This window comes from Nycticebus coucang, chromosome 6 (assembly GCF_027406575.1).
Source record: "Nycticebus coucang isolate mNycCou1 chromosome 6, mNycCou1.pri, whole genome shotgun sequence".
In the NCBI taxonomy this organism is placed as follows: Eukaryota; Metazoa; Chordata; class Mammalia; order Primates; family Lorisidae; genus Nycticebus; species Nycticebus coucang.
Window position 1 is genome coordinate 25,704,038 of NC_069785.1, and position 20,976 is coordinate 25,725,013.

The window sequence follows — 20,976 nt, forward strand, 5'->3', positions numbered from 1 at the left end:
GGAGAAGTTATAGGATTATTTATTGATAATTTATCTATTCCTTCATATTATGGATAAATTAATTTATCTATTCCTTCAATATGTAAGGGATAAAAATAAAATCTGGAACTTCAGAGTGCAGCAAAAGTAGCAACTGTATTGGATCTAGATATTAGAAGTACTCTCTAAAAATTATGTAATCTCAAGTATTCTACAATTGGCCAGGTATTTTACAATTGTCAATGTTTTGCTTTCAGAGTCATAACCTGAATCTATGCCATCTTGCATGATAATGAGATTATTGCTCTTAATGTTAAATGTTAAAGCATGATTTGCCATTCGTGTCTTGCCATACTTTGGGCAAAGTGCTAAGCACTTCATGTGAATTATCTCACTTAATCTTGAAGTGATCCTATGAAGGAGTTGCAAAAATAAACTCATTGTATAGAGAAAATTGATTGCAGAAATAAAGATGATCTCACAGTAAATTAGTGAATCCAGCTTTCAAAGGTCTTTTTGACTCTAGACCTGCTATCCTTTTAATGTAAATATTGCATTATGGGCAATATTTGGCTCCGATTTTTGTGTGTAGCTGTATGTGTATGTTTTATGTTATTAGTAAAAGCTAAAAAGGAAGGGCTGAACATGGCATGTATATTATAATGCTTGATTTGCCCCTCATACTGGAAACCTTACACCCTGATTATATCAATATGCTAAAAATTATTCTTCTATAAAATGTAGATACACTGTAAAAAAATCACTTACATTTTTACCCAGAAATCAAATTATTTATCTATGGCAAAGAATAATCTCATCACTAAATACCAGACCATTGCTAATTTAATAGTAACTACCATGATAAATAGTATACTTGAAATTTGTGTGATTATTGTATTTTCTAAGAACATAGCTACTTTGAAAGCCTGATAATAATCAGAATTTTGCTTGAAAATCAGAATAGACATTTTTTTCATGGGCAAAATGTTTAATGTCATCAAGTTTAAATAGCCTGATACTTATTTACAATAGCAATGGCCTTGTCATTGAACTTAAGTCCAATGGAATGAAGTCTCCTCCCTTGTCTCTGAACCATATTTGAGTAAGTTTTTTTGTTTTTTTGATACTCTTCTTCTGACTTTTCCTTTGATTTTTCATGGCTAAAATTCTGTGTATGGATACATTAATATCTTCCATTAGTTTAAGTCAAATTCCGATGAAAAGGAATTAATCTGTCTTTTTATGTATGTAAGAGAACATTGCACATATATAAAATTCGATTTTGTGTTGATCCTGAAGTTTAATAATCAAAGGGCAGGCCTGGCACAGTGGCTCACGCCTGTAATCTCAGCACTTTGGGAGGCTGAGGCAGTTGGATTCCTTGAGCTGAGAAGTTCCAGAGCAGCCTGAGCAACAAAGTAAGACCCTGTCTCTACTAAAAAAAAAGAAAAAAGAAAAAAAAGAAAAACTAGCCAGGTGTTGTGGTGGGCACCTATAGTCTCAGTTACTTGGAAGGCTGAGGCCAAAGAATCTCTTTAGCCCAAGAGTTTGAGGTGGCTGTGAGCTATGACACTATGGCACTCTAACCAGGATGACAGAGTGAGACCCTGTCTCAAATTAAAAAAAAAAAAAAAAAAACAAGAAACAACCTAAAACAAAACAAAAACACAACCGAAGGGTCATATCATCTTGTGTCCTTTATTTCGAATTTCTTTCAGGTGCTTCTCACAGTATAATCCATAAGAACCAACAGGAATTGAAAAAATTAATTCCAGGATAAGACAATATACACTGAAAACTCCTGAGTATTTTTGAGAAGTGAAGATAATAAAATCTGTTCTCATTTTCTTTCACTTAACGTAGAAATAGAATATCCACAAGATTCAGTTAATCATCACAATACACATCTTGATTGCTGAGGTGAAGTCTTCCAAATTCCTCCTACAAGAGGTACCATGTCTCTTTACAACAGTACAAAACCCCACATTATGCAAGAACTGTTGATCTTAAAAGAGGTCTGGCCCGGAATAACCATGCAGCGTCGGGGAAGACGGTGCTGCAGCAGTTGCACCCCACAATGAAAAGCTAAGTTTATGAAAGCTTTGTGTTGCCACAGAGCCATGTGCTTTGAGAGCAAAATCCATGGTCACAATCCTAGTGTTCCTTCCTCCAACTAGGCAAATACCAAAAGGAACACTTTCCCACAAACACGTGTGTGGGAGATAGTAAATACAACAATTAGGGTAATAAATCCATCAGGGGGCTTTAAGAATGGAATGATGCAGTCAAAAACAATTTTTTTATTCCTTTATTATTATTTCTTTTTTATCTATGAAGCCAGAGGACATAAAGGTGACCGAGAATCTAGATCTAGATGAACTTACAAACCTATCTAGTGGTTTACAGGCTGGAAGATAACTACGGAGAAAAGTATTTTTAAAAATGCCGAAGCCACTTTCTCTGGCAACACATCATGAGTACTGCAGGAGGCGCTGTTTCTCCCCTAACGCCTGTCTGGCTGGATTCAGGAACTTTTCCTTGAGTTGGAGAAGTCATACTTGAAAACCTCTGATGGATAACAGCACATCAATGGGTAGATATCCTTAATTGTGGAAAGGATGATCTTGTCAGCCTCCACTGTATTGAACGATGAAAAACCTCTGAAAATAATAACAAGAGATAGGACAGGAAAGAGATGATTAGTTTAGAAAAGACAAAATTTCTTAATTAAGCGTAAGCCCAAAAGCTGGAGGTTGCTGTGAGTCGTGTGACGTCATGGCACTCTACCGAGGGCAGTAAAGTGAGACTCTGTCTCTATAAAAAATAAATAAATAAATAAAAATCAGTTTACAAAACATTTTAAAACATATTAATACTATGATTGTAATTTTTAAACTGTTATGGTGTTTACTATGTTGTTAAGTTTACCCCATTTTTGTAATGGTAGAAGTAATTTGATGATAAAATGAAGGAAATTCTATTAAAATAAACATTGCCTATAGTATCACTGTAAACTTTTGGTGGAGATCTCAATAATCTATTTCATTAAGCAAAAAAACCCCACATGTGAACCACTGAACATATGCAAAGTAACCCCCACAATATGATGACAAAGGAAATTCTAAAAATAAAAATGTTTCAATGCTAAAAGTGATTTTTGAAAGCAAAATTATGTCACAGATCATAAAAATCTAATTGTCTTACCCTATTCAATTTTTAGCAACAGTGCAATTGTAAAAGATAAGACACAGCAAACCAAACCCGGCAACTATCATGTGGTTGCACTTGATTCTGCTGAATAACAATTTCCCATAGTTAGCACCATGCTGAACCATAGTAATAGAGAGAAATCAGAAGAAATGTAAAATTCTCATTGAAAAAAAAAAATATATATATATATATATATATTCCAAAGGGAAGAAAACTGCAGAAATACCTAATAGAACACTTGAAATAAGAAATGATTACTATTTGACAGAAGTAATGAATGGGAAAAAAAATCAAAGAGGAATGAAAACTATTATGTCTCCACTACTAGTAAACAATTGCTTGGGGTGCTCATCCAAAACTTTTGGTTAGTAGTTTTTCGAACACTATAACTTAATAGTAAGTGCATGATAAATAAATAATAGATTATTAAACTTTTCCTAAAACTCTTAAAAATTTCTTTCAAGGAAGAATCTCAAGCTTGATTATAATGGTGGAGAAAGCTTCCATTTTAGAGACTAACTTCTTAGTCCTATGTAATGATATTCTGAAGGAAAAGATTTGACTTTCAAGTCCTAAAAACTCACTACCATGAGACTCAACATTGTCATATAACTGCAAATTTGATCAGGGTTTTCTTTCCTAAAAACAGGAAATGAATAAGAATACAGTTACACTCTTTTCTGTAAATTATGGGAAACACGATGCCTATAATTTATTATTTCGATGAGACATTTGGTTTGTCTTGTGTACATATAGCTATTAAATGGAGAAATAAAGGTGAAGACATATGTAAGCTTTTACATTTTTCAATCAGAAAATATGTAGATACTGTGAATTACCTGTACTGTTTCATAGGTGGCACCTGTATTGCTGCCACACATCTGTGGAAGAACAGTCTCAGCCAACTGTTAATCAAGGATCACTTCCCTTCAAAGTGACTGATGATCCACCGTTAAAACAGCTTATAAAAATAACTTCTTTGAAAAGGTGCTTCAGAGTTTTCAGACACATCTTACCAGTTCTGCTAGCTTAATGCATGTTTGAAAGTTAATTTCTCATTAATATTTAAAGAAGAAATGGCATCAGAACAAAATTTAAATGATCCATTAGTTTTTTAGAAATATTATTGGCATTATTTTCATTTCTACTGCAAGGAATGATGATGTCCAAGATTGGCTTTTAAAACTGTTAATGAGTCCTGGCAATGTGAAAAAGATATGGATTAGGTAGATGTAATGAGCTATGATTAAAGGGTACAAGCACTGAAGGGTGTTGGAGAAATTCTATTCAGAAAGAGTATAATTAGTGTCTGATAGAAGTGCTTAGTAGATAAGATTTTTGAAGAAGAAAGGTTAAGATAAACACACACTTTATGACAAACCTGTTTAATTTTTTCCCTTTGCTTCTCTTGCATACTCAATATTATGTTGAAGTTTCAGACATAAATAATGTTTGTCAAATACTTGATGCAATTCTACCAGACAATTAGAGTGTTTTAATTGCCAAACATGAAGAGCAGAAAATGTGTGGAAACATCTTATTCCATTTTCAGTGTACATTTCTTTGTTGATTTATGTAATGTAGCTAATAATATGCAACCTACCCAGGTTTTAAACAAATGAACTTCTAAAAAGCAAGCTTTCCATAAGTTGCTAAGCAACTCCAAAGGCACATTTTTTAATTTAATAAATAATATTTAGATGACAAATCCTTAATGAAGATTTCTAACTCTATTTAATAAAAAGTAGAAAATCCTAGCAGGTACCCTTCTGATTTTCTTGTTTCAAAGGCCTCAGGGTTAGGCAGAGTTATTGTCATTTTTGGAACTGAAACTAAAACATCTTCTCAATTGAAATTGTTGCTACAGTAGGAGTTAGTACCTGGGACTCATAGCGGAGCTCTTTAGAGTTACGTGTCATGATTCATTCCCATAACTGAAGGTTTTACGATCTCAGAACTATTAACATTTTAGACAGGGTAATTTCTTGTTGTGGGGTGATGTTCCGTGAATTGCAGGATGTTCAGCCACATTCCTGGCCTCCACCTACTAGATATAGTAGCGGCCCCACAGTTGCTATAATTAAAAATGTCTCCAAATCTTGGGACGCCTCGTGCAGCCTGAGCTCTAGAGTCAAAAAGGTCTCCAAATCTTGTCAAATGTCCCGGGGGTTGGGGGGAGGAGGGAAAGGACAAACCCTCAGTTGCTGTTGAGAATGACTGCAACTGAAAAATGGATATAATAAATGTAAGAAAAAAACAATCTTGAGCTTAACCAGTGATGAAGATTTTTTGAGGGCAGACACCATCTGTCAACATCTAACATCTATCACTACCAATAATGGAGAAGAAAGGAGTAGTACTGATTCCAGTGGTACTGTGGCCCCTCTTGGACTCAAGATGGATTCTTATTTCGTCGTTTCAATATAATTTCCATTGTATAAAAATTGGGGAGAAAGGGTCTAATGATATAGTTATGGCTATAGCCATGCTCTACCAGTACCACATTCCAGAACTGAATGAAAATCTTTTCTCCAACTTTTTTCTCCCTCAGTTTTACTCATACTCAGTAGCAGGTTATAATCATTTTAAAATAAAACTCAATTTTAATCATATCATCCTCAGCTCATAAGGCCACCACAGGTCCCTATAATCTCTACTGCCAAACACAAAGTTCTCTGCACTGTTTTCATCTTTTCCTACACTTTACCACCAAACTCCATCTCATTAAACTATTTTCATCTTCATTTATTACCATCTTTACCCCCCTACATACGCACACAGACACACAAAAGCTTGCATATTCCAACCTTCACATGCAACCTATGAAAGACAAATCTCCTCCATCCAAGTTTTCCTAGTTATTCCTTCCTTTACTTATTATCAGTATCATATTTCTGTTATAAGAATGACAGTAATTAATGTGAAGCAATCATTTACTGAATGTCTTCAACATGCCAGATACCAAATACTGCTTAGTAGCTGTTTCTATCAATTTACATTTCATAATTTATGCCCAAGTAGATTGTAAGTTCCCAGAGGATAGGAACAGGTCTTATTTGTATCCCTCTGGCACCCTCTAATAATGATGTTAATAAAAATGTTTTACATTTGATTAGCAATTATAACCTTTCCAATCACTTTCGTGATTACTAGCTCATTGGTTTTATATTTTCAGTTGTCTTACTGTCAATGAAAATGAGACATTAAACATTCTAGGGAATAGTTTGTGGGTTACAAAATTGGTGCTCCATAGAAAATGCATTAAATATATTCTGAGTGGCTGAATTCAGTCTCATAACTCCAAAATTTCTCTCCTTATGACAAAAAGTCCTTGTGGTAATTAAAAACAAAAGTTCCGGTAGAGAACAAATAGTATTGAAGAATGCTGAAGACACAACACAGAAGTGAATCGAGGTTAACAACAGTTAATCTAGAATAAAGCAGCAGGGAAGGCAAAAGAGAAATCTGAGTTTCCGCCTCAGATTCGCTGCAAGAATTTAAATGTAATTCATTAGGGTTTGACCTCTAACCGGAGAAAATAAAACTGTTTTAAAAACAAAATGGAAAGGAAAAGCCTAACAGACTACCGAGAAACCTCAAATCTAAAAAAATCACAGCGTTCTACCTCATAGATGAAGACATTTTTTAACAATTCTTAAGGACCCCCTCACCTGTCTGGGAAAGTCTCTAATAAGTGAACAAAACACTGGTGCCAGTAAAAGAAAAAAAGAAATATATATATATATATATATACACATTCAGCAAAAATCAGAAGTGAGAAGTCAGCAGATCTGAGGACACCCACCAATCCTGAAGCCACCTCCCTAAAGCAGCAGTATCATTTATCCAGAAATACTTTTAATACTTTCCGCATGCCTACTAAGGGCAAGCACTGGCCTAGATCCTGGGAGTAAAACCAAGATGCCTATGCTTCAGTTGCTGGTGTCAATTTGCGCAGGGAATTCAGAAAGGGGCAGCTGATCTGAAAAGCCAAAAAAGACTTGTCTTCAACTGGCCTTTTCTGTACATCTGTAGCCCTCCTGACCTCCAAATGAAAAGAAGTGAAGAAATTAAAGAAATTCTAATTAAAGAGAAATGAAGGGAACGAGAACCCCCTAGCCACTAGGAAGATACTGAAGACAGCTCCCAACGCCATCCCTCGCCCACGTGACCGGGCGGAAGTGCAATAGTGCACAGGGGCCGGAAATGCACTTCCTGCGCGCGGTGGGGGAGGGGTGGCCGCCGTCCGCCCCGGGAGAGACCGGAAGTGCAAGGTCTCCAGTGCGCGGGAGAAATGTCCCTGGGCAGGGCGTGACTCCTGAGCTCGGGAGGCTGCGCGAGGCATCCCTGGGTTTTGAAGGCCCCCTCCCACCATGGCAGACTTTTTGCAAAATAGGAAATTTTTGAGCTTTTAACGTAGCAAACTGTGGCTGCAACCCTGACGTGAGGGAAGATTCGCGCCCTCCTCTGGTTTTCTCAGGGGGATCTGCTGTCCCTCACACTGGCCGGGACCTTAAGACACGCAGCCCAGGCCAGGGGTTACGACCTGCCGGGCTCCTGCAGAGCAGCGCGGGGCCCCGAGCAGGAAAGCCCGCAGCGGGGAGCCGGCCGGGGTCCGGCGGGCGCGAGTGCAGAGAGCCGGGCTCCGGGGAGGGCACCGAGGCCGGAGCTGAGCGGGGGACTCGCGGCGGCACGTGTGCGGAGGGGGCCGCTTCCTTCTCGCTGCCCTGGCTCGCCGAGGCCCGCGCAGCCGGCGGGGAAGCGGGCGCGGGACGTGGCTCCGGCCGCCGCGGAGGCCCCGGGCCCCGGTGGCGCTTCGAGAGCTGCCGCGGAGGCGTGGGCGGGGGTGAACCCGGGAGGCTTTTTTAAAATTATATAAATTAAATGAAGAGTAAGTTATTTTATCCAGGATATAGAAAACAAGATAGAAACCCAGAGTCTCTGTCTTTCCCCGCTTCTTCCCGAATTCTAAATTCTCAGCCTCCGGCTGCCAATTCGGGTGCTGGAGAAAGGGAGCATTTCTCTTTCCCCATTTAAATCCTCTCTCCGTCTCCTTACCTCTCCCCAGGTGGTCGCCATCGCCCTTACCTTCATCCTGCACACTCTACAAGCCCATCTCTGGCGTCCCTTCCTTTTTCCACGAAATACAAAATGACCTTACAAGCCACTTCACTTGATCTAAGCATCAGGTGACTGGCTTACATCAGGCCCAGAGCGTTTCTTACTAGTCTCACCGTAATTAAAATGCACCGTCCCTGTTCGTTCCCAAAGACGTGGGAGGTAAAGTGTATGGACTTGTCACTGGTGGTCAGGAGACCTTCACAGCAGGGTTTGTGAGATCGCTGTGAAGCTCTCCTATACCCAGGCCTCACTGAGAATTCGGTTGCGAGAGGAAATGGCTTTCGAAATGATTTTTCATCATAATAAACTTAAGACTCCTTCTTATTCTCTATCTCTTTGATTTTCCAAAAAATGTCGTAGTATACATTAATTTCCAAAGGCCTAATGGTCCAGCGGTCCTAACAGAATCCTGACTCTGCGGTCCCGCACTGCCTGCTCCCTACCATCCTGGGATCAGTAGCCTCAGAACTGAGGACCCTAACAATTTGTGATTGTTGAAAGGAGGAGGGGGATTTGAGGAGAGGAATGGAAAGAAAAAAGAAAAAAAAATTATGTTCATTTACACATTTCCTGTGCAGAACAAAAAATTCCCACTATCAGCAAAAGAAGTCTCTTCCTCCAAAATAGCAGCCAGAGAGGGAAAATTAGAATATGCATAAATTCCTTCATTTTCATTTGCACAGAGCACGATTTCCGATTTCCGGCATATTTGTATTTAAACTGCTCAATTAATTCCAATTTCTGAGCACCATTTTCTTAGCATCTTCTCAAAACTCACCTGAAGAGCATTACTCCTCTACCACTACCCTGTTTTAGAGGCTCCCTTTCCCTATTCTGCAACTGCCAATGAGAATTTTATTTATAAGACTGTAACTTTATTTTTCTAACAATTGTTTTCTTTTAAAAACTGGATTGATGTATTGGACCACATTTTAAAGCAAGCTGGATGTTGTTTGCGAAGCCGACTACAAGTAAGATTTAGTGGAAAGGACATATTGTTGAAATGTGTACCTAAAAGAGAGTGAGCGCGAGAAGACCAGCAGACTTTTGTAGATCTTCTCATGCTATAGAAACCGCTCCTGTTCCACCCGAATCACACCCTCTCACCATTAGCTACAGCTACAATGCCTGCACATAGCTACCCTCCAAAGCTTTCTTCTGCCACCCACCTCCCTTTTAAGGAGCTTGATCACACAACCCTCTTCAAAGGAATATTACTCTTCATAAATATTTGAATGAAGAGTGTCAGTCCATTAAATCCCCTACAGTGCTTTACTAAAATATTTTGCTTCACCACTTGTACAACAAATCTGGCTGTATCTGCCTTGGAAAGTTCTTTGTGAAAATGTTAGCGAGCATCATTTGAATTTCTTTTCTGAAATATCTCTTGAGCTTTCCTCTCCTGGTTTTGAAACTATATATGTTTCTTTTATTTAATAGTAAAATGTGAATCTTTAAAAACTGAAATTACTATATATTGGATTAGTGATAAAGTAACTGAACCCCTAAATTCTTCACTTTTGCTCACCCTCAAGACAGAAAGAAACCATTATTTGCTTCACAATATAATCTAAGTTGAAAATAAGAGTTCCAGCTTTCTTTCCATCTTTACAGGTCACAAGTAAACCCTGATTTATTTGTGGTCGAAAAGTTAGGAATCCTAGTATATATTTAGCTTTCAGTTTCTACAAAAAAAATACGTTTGCAGCCTAGTATGTATGTATATATATATGCATAAACATTTAAATATCTGGTTTAAATATCTGGCTGAAGATTTATTAAGATATTGAACTATAGAAGCCTATTAATTTTGTTAGAACGCTATATGCACGTGAGAGCCTGCATGAATTACTACTTTGTGAAATAACTGCTTTTATTGTTTCTTTCCTTTCTGTCAAATATTCCTATTGCAAAAGTATTAAACTGACTTTCTTTAAGTTACGAATCTCTCTTTTGACTCAGAGGTTCTCAGTTATATACTATTAAAGCAAAAGTGTTGAAAAATAAATTCTCAAAAGTCATACTTGGGGAGTGCATGTAACAGGATTGGTTGCCACTTTTACTGATAATGCTGATTTCTTTTAATTTTCTTGTTGAAATAAATGATAGTGTTTTTTCTTAAGTAGGGGAACAGTTCCAACAAAAAAAAATAATCTCAATAACAGAATATTTTCCTTAAAATATTATTTTAATTAGGATTAATTTTATATGGAAAGACATGGTTTGAGTTCAAGTTGCAGAACTATACTTCCAGAAGAGTTGGAATAATAGTCATTACTGGTGGAGGGAGAAAGCCTGGGGTACTACTGAAGAGTGAGTAGATGGTTAATACAGTTACAGCGGGAACTGCATTTCTCCCTCCCGTTGCAGACTCAGACGAGATAAGACTGAACATCATCTCAGTATATTTATCTTCAGAATAAAAGCTTCTCATTCTTTGCTGACCTTTAGTGCAATAATATTCTCATGAACTGGAATTTTTTCATACTTATTAAAAAGAAAAGACTAGAAAGAAATGTAATAGGATTGATCATCCTCCCTGCTGTGCAAGGTGTAGAGATGGACCCAGGGCACTACAGCAGGGAAGTGGGAAGTTGCAGTTGCCTTCTTTTTATTCCTCCCTTTCTTCATTCAACTACTGTTTGGTTTGCTGTTATGGATTGGGTGTGTATGTAAATTTGAAGACAAGGTCTTTTAAAAAGTGTTTTTAGAAGACACAACTGGCTATTGAAGTTTATGCCTTTTTTTGTAATTTTGAAGGTGTGTAGATCTTGCTTTCACAATATATTTTCAGGGAAACAAAACAAAGCAAATACATGAAATGGTTACCCTGCCTTGATCCAGAACTGTCCTTCTATAGCTAAAGTCCTACTTCTGGCCCCAGCCACTGAGCTACCAAGGAATCTCGATCTCAGCCTCTGCTCTCCACTTCCAAAACTGCATCCTGTCCAAGCACTTTTCTTTCCCCCTGACGAATGAATGCAGTTATCAAACAACCTAGTTGAACCCCCACATCTGCCTGGTAAATATTGAGTCTAATTCCATCCCCATCCACTCTTTTCACGTTCTTTCCTTGTGGGGGTATGGGGAGGAGACCTGGGAGTTCCAAAGCCTGGAAGAACATTGAGCCAGAGGGGAGTTGGATTACTGCAGATGTAGACTCACGGACGAGAGTCTTTCCAGCTTGGTCCCAGGAACTGGGAGATGTTCTCTCACCTAGAACAATGAACTTCAATAACTTTGCAGTTTATAGAAGCACCTCTCTGTTCCCAAGGAAATCTACTTGTAGACTAGTACTAGTTACTAAACTCTTCAATCTGCTCTCCTACTTCCACTTCTTACTTCCTTCCCTTCATCATCTCCTTGACATATCTCTGTCCTTAAAGGAATCAAAAGCATTCATCCTGTGGTAGGGGCCTAATCCCTAATTTTTTGTATCTTGCTTTGTGGACGGGGTTCCTCAGGCCCAGTGTTTTCTTCGACTCACAGGACACTCAATAACTCTTGCCCTTCTCAAACTCCTCAACTTTGTGAATCTGCTTCCCAATTATGACAACTTGCCCTCTCACCAGCAGAGCTCTAGCCAGAAGTATCTGGTCCTTTTACCCAAGAAGGCCTTCCCATGTCTGCCTCTGCTCCCAGTTTCTTTTCCAGCTTGATTTATTTGAAAGTAGCATCTGCAGGGTGACATGTCCATAGCTTAGGGGAGCAGGTAGAAAAGTACCCAATGCCATTAAAAAGACCTACCATATTAGACCCAGGAAGTCTCTAGGAGGAAATTTGAAGTGGGCTCGAACAGATCATCCATCTAACCAGCGAAACAAGAAATCACAGGAAGGCCTGACTGCAGCTGTGAGACAAAAATTTTAGACTTGAAATGGATTCCATCTTCATCCTGTCGGCTAGAGAAATTATTTCAAAATTGTTTCTGCTTTTATTATTTGCATTATTATTATTAACAGTTTATTTTGTCATTGTTGCAGCTTTTGTTATTTTTGTTGTTATTGCAGTTATTATACCGTTCAACAGAAGTTTAGCAAGATTAGTCAGATTAATTAGTTTATTGGTAATTTAAAGCTGAAAACTAGTAATTAAGCCAAAAACTAAAAATGATCAGGGATGATTCATCCCAATGTAGGATTTGAGGAGAAGAAAACCTAAATTTTGGGTATAAAATTTGGCAGCTGTGGAATAAATAGAACTTAGGGATCAAAAATATGATAACTGAAATTTTCTTAGTCACTCAACCACTGCCCCACCCCCCAACTCAGCTAAGATCCTTTGGTGATTTGAGTGGTAGAGGGAAAATAATTCTATTTGTTTTTGTTGACAAAGAACAAAGATCCTATGTATATTTCTCACGTGATGTGTATTTTCATGTGGATTCCCTTTGCTCGTGAACATCCAGATATCTAAGAAAACTCCCCTCCAAGTTTACCTCCTTCATCCTCTTGCCCTTGTCATGTGCCTCTCTGAAGAGGGTACATCACATAAGGCAGGTACACATTTCAGCCCTCTCAGACAGATTCCACGTAATATAAATTCAATAATGCAATTCTCTTCCCAACAAGCTCTGCTCTCTTTCAAATATAATTAATGTTTTGATAGTGTAGTTCTTTAACTACATATATACACACAAAAACAGACGCACCCTCTAGCTCTGCTGTTTGTGTATCTAAAGCAGAAATGGATGCAGCTTTTTCAGTGACTCCTAAAATTCCTCAACTCAGCCCACAGAAAAGAAATCTGGTTAGGTAGAGGACTGAACAGTTAGTTGTGTTCCTGAAAACATTTACAACAATATAAAAAATGCAAGCTCCCAGTTTGTAATATTCATTTCTTGTCAAATTTCTTTGAAAATAAAGGATATTCTGTATTGATATTCTAAATATACTGATACAGACATTCATTCGCTAGATAACAGTCAGAATCAACAAAAACAACACTGCCCTAAATCTCTTATTGTCTTTTCCAAGTTTGGGGGATAAAAACTGAATTTCTGTGTCTTCCATTCCATCCATTGGGGGCTAAATTGACACCAATAAGTAAAAGCTAGCAACCATAATAACAAAAGTACAATGATTGTAATAAAAAATTTCTTACTCTGTCAAACACTTCAGCTGTATGTTGGAGGTGAATTAACTCACTTATTTGCTTTTCTGGCTATGTATCAACACATTGGTATGGAAAAATAGATGGTTAAAAAGATGGATACGTACATGTAAATAACATATATGTAACATGGCCAATAGGAGTGAGGGGAACAAATGCTGGGCTTCCACATCCAAGTATACTGTACCTCTAACATTTCATTTCTTCAAACTGATTACAATTATAAAGGTCAAATAACCCCACAGACTGTAAGGTATCCCATGTTTTCTGTCTTTTCATATGGAAAATATATAATCTATCATACTTAAGCCAACAAAAATATCAACCTTGGCCCTCCTAGGTTGTTTTTGAATTGAAGAAGCTAGATTTGTGGAACTAATGCACTGATTTCCAAGCACCATGGCCATTTTGTTTGATTTGTGAAACTACATAAGGTGCTGGTGGGAGAACGAGCTTACACATTCTCCCTCTCCACAAAAGTTTTAGAGAGGATGTGTAAAAGAGATTTTAAAAAATATTTTGAAAATTTATTTTTTAACTCTTCACGTGGTAGTTAATGCTCTGGAATTATAAAGGGAGATAAAAGAATGAACACGGAAGGGAGCACACGTGGCTGATTTCAAGTGGATCTTTTTACTAGATAGGAAAGAAAAATATGCCCCCAGTGCAGTTGTGCAAAAAAAGGGAGGAGCTTTGTGATTGTGAAGACCTCACTTGTAATTTCTGTTATTGTTTTAGATGGTGGCCCATTATGGTTCCTTTCCCATTACTTTCTTCCAAAATGTTTTCCTTGAAAGCATAAATGTGTGAACTACTTATCCCTTCCTTCTCTAATGGGCTAACATATTACAATAAATAGTTTAAAAATTGGATAGGAAAAGGCCTTACAGGTCTATAAATTCAAACTTCTTATAAGACTAAAATACGCTTTCTGTTGTTTAAATATAGGCAAATTGACATTTGCCTCTAGTGAATTATAAATAAATATATACAGGTAGGATTTTTACAGAGTTGATCAGCAACGATGGATGTGTGAGCTATGGAGAAGAAATTCTCCCTCAGACATTTTATATTTCTTCTGATTTCTTCCTTCATATTCCTTTCCTTTCCATTTGGTTTTCCAGACAGACAAGACTAATTCTATGATTCTCAAATGAGGTTTTGTTTGGCTCAGATTAATATTAAAGAAGATCACATACACGGTTGAAAAATATTGTTATTTTTCTTTAATGGAGAAAATTGGACTCCCGCGTGTCAGATCTGTGGATTTCCGAAAGGCAATGGAAATGGTACTGACATCACTTTGCACTTTAACAATCGGATTTGGTCAGGGTACAAGTTGTTTGTTTAACCCGACAGCTCGGTGCACCCCGTCGCATGCTTTGCACACTCATTAAAACGATTATTCACGACCTGTCGAGTGTTTTCGGGTTCATTCACAGGAAAGGTTTGGAGCGAGGGAGAGCAATTCAAGTCAACACTGTCCACTACCCCAGTGCACGTGAGGACGAGCTGGGGCGTGCATAAAGAGACACAGGGAGGGGTAGGTGAGCACGTTTAGCTATAAATCCTGTTCATCCCATGCTCTGGAATCTGAATCCGGATGGAGTGCCAAGAGTGCTCGGTTCTATAAAGGCCATGTCACTATGTTACCTTCAAGAGCTTTGGCATAGGACAGAAGAATAAAATAAACCAAAATAATAAATCAGAAATCTCCCTCTGCTCTTCCTCTCAGTCTTCTGCAAAACTTCAGGTCCCAGGGCTCCCTCGCCTGCCTGCCGCCGCCGGGACTGTGCGGCTCCCACCTCTCACAACGTGGACGCTAAGGATGTTATCTCAGGAAAACTTAACAGGGTGAGGAGATTAATTCCTTTTCCATCTCCCAGGGCCCTATCGTTCTCAAAAATGATTTGGTTAATTTTTTTCTTTTTATATTCCATGCAAAGACTGGGGGTGGGGGAGGGCATGAAAAGATGATTAGGACTGTAAACAGTATTTGGTAGGGGTACTCCAAACAGTTAACAAGGAAGGATTCATCCTCCAAACTGCGGGGAAAGTCCTATTAATGAGGGTTAAATATCCCTCAATACATTAGCTTACTTTCCCCCCTCAATTTTCAAGTCACCTTTTAATATTTTGTAATGGCGATAAGAGAAGCACAAGATTGAATGCATCTCCATCCCCCACTATTGTTCTGTACTTAGACACATTCCAAGGTCATTGTTTTGTTTTGTTTTTAATTTTCCTATTTGTTCAAATGAACCCTGATACATAACATTTATATGAGGTATTGGTGCAGGAGAAATGCCTATCTCCATAACGTATAATCATATATACACAAAATAATAGAATGTGTGAGTGTATATATACATTTAGTGTCTACTTAAGAACTTCACAATGTCTTGTTAAGCATAAGTATCCTTGACATAATTTAGAGTTACATGTTTTAAAACAGATGTCTTATTTCTATATTCAAAAGATCGCTCCTTGAGTTTTCATCAACAACATTAGTAAACCCAATAGCCACCTTATTATTATGAGGGTAACCTAGTTATGCCCGCAGAAAAAGATCGCAAGGCTCATTCATCAGTTTCATTCTGACATCATAAAATCATGTTTCTCTATTTTATTGAAACACATCAATACAATGTGTTAAGAAAAGAATGGAAGTTTTCAAGCAGCTTGAGGTTTTAATCAGAAACAGATTCCTAATTGTTAAAAAGCAAGTATGAATAAATAATTCCATAAACTCATTGAGTTGCCATGATTCACTATCACGTTTACTTAAAATGGATCTGTCAAGTGTGTTTCGCTTCTATATAAGATCTTTCATTAAAAGCAACCCATGATAATAATCAAGAGGCAGATGCTGAAATATGTAAGTAAATAACTGAAAGCCTCTGCATAAATAAACACAAATCAATGTAGTAATAGACAACACTATTGATGTAGGAATGATCGATTTTAGTCTCCCAGCCTGCAATCAGAGCTTGCAATGCATAATTAAAAATACATATTTTAACTCCACTAATACTGGTACTACTGGAAAAATAAATAAATAAATAAATAAATAAACAATTCCTGCTGCCAGTTCTACCTGATTCTACTTTATTCTTTCTGGAGTATTTTTGAGCAGGTGGGAGGAGTACTCTTTTTTAAAAGAAAGCTTTGCCAAACCTTAAAACTACATCATTAATTACAGAAATTATAAAAGTATTAAATAATAAAATTACCACCTTATTCTTGTTCTGAATTTTTCAACCTTCTACCCAGTCTCTAATTATTCATTCAGCACATTATAATAGGAAAAATACATAATAGTGCTCATTATTTTAGAAGATTTTTTCAACTACCATAATACATTTGGGTTTAAAGATTCTTTGGGCCTTTGTTAAAACAAATAAGGTGTCATTTCCTCAATTCATGATGAAAGCTTTCACACCTATGTCTGCATATGCCAGCAATATGAAACAAGCAGGGGAAAAAACCATCTGTATTATTTTGAAATTCTTTCATATAATGATTGCAAAACAAAGTAGGGTCTGACTCAAAGATATACATGCTTTGGATTTCTAGAAATTCACATCTAAAGCTATGTTTCCTATTTTGCTAAAAGTTAAGCATTCTTTTTGAGAATATGTATCCCTGGAGGGTAGAACTGATTTAGATCAGCAAGCAGGGGTGTGTGATGAGTTTGGGTATTTAGGTTCTGGAGAGCAATGAAAATACAGTGTTCATATTTTTTCATCATCAACAAAGATGCTTATTTACATTCATTCTTGAATCTAGGCTTCTCAAGCACAAGCTTTTAAAAAGAATGGCTTATTTATGAAATTCAGCTACTTTGAAAGTGATTCTTCCTATGTAACATCACTGGCACATAAATATTGATTTTGATTATCTTTATAAATTGTATCACCAAACATTCTCCTAGACTCCTCTCTTTCCCATCCAGGGCCAAGAATTCAGGGCGACCAGATCCAAAAGGAAAATATCACCAGTTATTGTTTAGGGTTAATTTAACAGATAATTTAACTTCCAACAACAATGATCAGGTCATTAAATTTCAGAGCAATGAGAAAATGAAAGAACCGCAGACAACTCTTCCTAATGGCCTTACAGTTTTTGGTCCTCCCTCTCAATCAACAGAATAAAATACATCTATGGAGGAAGATACGTTTGGGCCTTATATGCATCGATTTTAAAAAACGAGACAATAGAAGGTGGTGAAGAAGAACAATGAAATGGAAGAACACCCCAATTAAGGGAGTGCAGGAAAACTCAACTTTAGCTGAAAATGAATATGCAAACATGTCTGGTAACTAAATACTCGCTTTCCATCCAACAAGAATCCCCAAACCTCCTGAAAGATGCCACATGCTTTCCTCCCAGGCAGCTTTCCCTCAGGGCCGAAGACAGGGAAAAGAATCATAAAGAATTATACGTGCTAGGCAGCAGGCCACGGAAAACACGTGGAGTATTTTATATCCTCTCTCACCCTCAGAAACATCATTTTGAGAGTTACTTGTTATAATTTTAAAGGCCTTTTCTGATGACAATCTCACAATTCCTGCCTAATTCAAGCTTTGACAGAGGACGGGGTGAGTTGAAGCCTGGACGTTGAGTCTTAACTTGCAGAGGAGTGAGAGAGGAGTCACAAGTGACCAGCTCTGTTCTGCACGCCTCTTTCCTTACTGTCCCGTTTCCAAGACTAAAGACAACCGCCTGAGAACGTCGGGGACGCGGGGTACTGTGCCCACCCGAACCCTGCCCCCACCCCTCTTGCCAGTTTGAGGTGGTCCTTAGCGCTAAGGGAGTTTCTACCCCAGGCTCTGCCTTTTCCTTTAAGATCCCCTCCCTTTGACCGCAGGCTTGGTCTGAGAAGCAAGGGTGGGAGAAGGCGAAAGGGAGATGGGGAAGGGAGTGGAAAGGAGAAAAATGTCTATTACAGAGAAAATGGTTTTATCTATTTGCAGGTAAGTGCAGGGATCTAAAACCGCACTAGGTAAACAAAACGAAACAACTTTCCGAGGAAAAGGCTGGGGGAGAACAGAAGACTAAGAAGAAAGGAAAAAGATGAGGAAGCGCGCCAGCCAGGATTCTCGAGTCACTTTTCCTGGCATCTATGCGAGCTCCCAAACGCAGAGCTCCGGCTTGTCCTGGGCAAGAGCGCCCTCACGTTGCTGCTCCCCGCGCAGCGCCCGCTTCCCCTCGGCGGGAGTCTGCCGCTACGCCCCCAGCGCGCCTCTCCTCCCGGCTGCAGCGCAGCCCGCGCGGTTACTTCTCTACATGGGTCCAAAACCTGAGAAAACAACGTCACCGTGGCCCTGCCGCAGCGACTCCGAGTCCCTCCATCGTGCAACCTCTCTGACTTCACTCAGGAGTCTCCGAGGCGCCAGAAAGGCTGATAAGACGCCGCGGCTAGGCCCCAAGTTCGCTTCCAACCTGGGTCTGGCTCACACGCGCAGCCACTCTGGGACAGCCAGGCTCTGGAGCATACACCGACATCTCCTAAGTGCGCATTAAGAATCAATTATTTCCCTGAGATTTCCAAAGCCGGCAACTGGGATATTCCCAGCAGGGACAAAGAAAAGCCCAGAACGGTGCTCATTTCCCTAGTCTTTCGAAGAGGCAGAGAAGCCTCCCACACGCGTACCGCGCCGCTTCCCTTGACCTGAAGCAGCCCAGCAAAATCCAGCAGCGACCCCCGCCTGACCCAGGGAGCTGGGGCCTGAGGGTCAGTTCTGGAGTAGATTAGCAACGTTAGTGTAAAAATAGAGGGAGGAGGGGCAATCAAAATAATAAACAAAACAAAACAACTTTGGACAGAGCCAAGTTTGGCTCTGGAGCAAAGAACTTTAAGGCAGAGAGCAAATAACCCCAGACTTGAACGTCAAGTCTCATATTCCCGCAGTAGCCATAAGACTCAGAAATCGTCTTTCCACAAAATGAATGCCTCAGGACCTATTTTCAGAGTCCCCTACCTCTTCTCTATGTAAATTCATTTTGTTTTCTCTCCATGCGTGCATGCTCCCTTTACCTAGGGATCCACAGTGATTTCTGTCAACGTGGAAAATTCATGCATTCTTTCAGCTATGTCTGTTGGTAGCGCGCCCACTAAGTAACATTTTCCAAGAAAAGACAAACACTTAAGCCCAGGACCCCAAAGTCTCCGGTGGAAAGCTCAGTGAAAACAGTCACACAATCCCCACCCCAACCTACCCAGTCCCCTTGGAAAAACAAGTTCACTTACCAGTCTTGGGGTAAGAGCGCTCAAAAGGTCCTCAAGTCCTTTTCCTCGGTGGCATTTTTCGACAACCTCAGGCAGAATCTTAGGTAGAGGGGGGGAAAAAAACAGATAGATATCGAGAGGGAGAAGGGAGGTACAAAAAATAACACTACATCATGTATTCGCTAGCCCAAAGCTCTCTTGGCCTACATCTTCAGGACAAGGTCTACAAGAAGTGACCGCTAGGATGTGGGGAAAGGGTCGGTTTGGTGGCTGAAAACTAAGAGGTGGATTATTTTAACTGTTGGTGGTTGGGGGAGAAGGGGCTTTGGGGGGAGAATAGAGAAGGGGAATGATTGGGGTAGGGAAAAGAAAGCCTTAAAAACGCACTCAGAAGAAAATCAGGATGAAGTATTAGCCGAGAAATGTGGCTAGTGCCTGTAACTCTTACAGGTAGGTGGCTGTTAGGGAGAATGCAGACGGTGTGTGTCCCGGAAAACAGAGAATCTGGATGACCCCTATTCTTTCCACACCTCCAGGATCTGGCCTAAAGTAGAGAAATAAAGAAGGGGAGACTTAAATTCAAGGTTTACCTACCCTGCTTGCTGGAATGTCTGCGCTGATTTTCATGTTGGAGAATTCCATCTGTCTGGCAGAAGCTGGAGTGGTGTTGGGGGCAGGTTATCTGGTGAAGTAGGAATGTACAGGAACCCCGCCCTCTAGGCACAGTTACACAACCCCAGCAACCCGTCTCAGCCAGCTCTAAAACCTCTAATGATCTTCACCTTCACCCTTTGTTAGCCTAATTCTCCAACAGGCTTTTGGTCTCAAATACAACCAGCCACTTCAGCTATTCATAAAATTAATTTCTCAAAAGCAAAAATTTTCAATGCATGCAAATCCCCCAACAATGTATAAGATACACTTTTAGAAACCACATTTATATAGAGTTCTAAATATACTGAATTTATCCACCTTTTGGTTGAAGTATCTACCCACTTAAATATACATACTTAAATTAATACACTATAAAACTCATATTTTGCCTCTCTGCCTTTGATTTTATGCCAGTTATAGAAACCACATGAAGGCTTTCATGAACATAAGGATATTTGTATTAAGTCTTATTAGTTCTAGAATTTATATTCACTTGGCGTCCAATTTTATAACAGGCATAAGAAACATATTTGGAAGAATCCTCTGACCTAGTTTAATTACATCATTTTTTCAGCGTTTTGTATGTTAATATTTTAACGAACTTTATACAAGACAAAGTCAAGTAAAATACTTCAAACACGGAAATAAACTTTAATGTGGGATTTCAA

General features: G+C 38.9%; 1 long non-coding RNA gene across 1 annotated transcript; it reads right to left on the reverse strand.

Moving 5' to 3' along the window:
• Window positions 1-1,668: 1,668 nt before the first annotated feature.
• On the reverse strand, window positions 1,669-20,331 carry LOC128588126 (uncharacterized). The gene is made up of 3 exons (XR_008380717.1): window positions 20,249-20,331; window positions 19,676-19,753; window positions 1,669-2,639 (listed from the first exon to the last, which is right to left on the reverse strand). It is a non-coding gene; the product is annotated as an uncharacterized LOC128588126 (long non-coding RNA).
• Window positions 20,332-20,976: the final 645 nt, after the last annotated feature.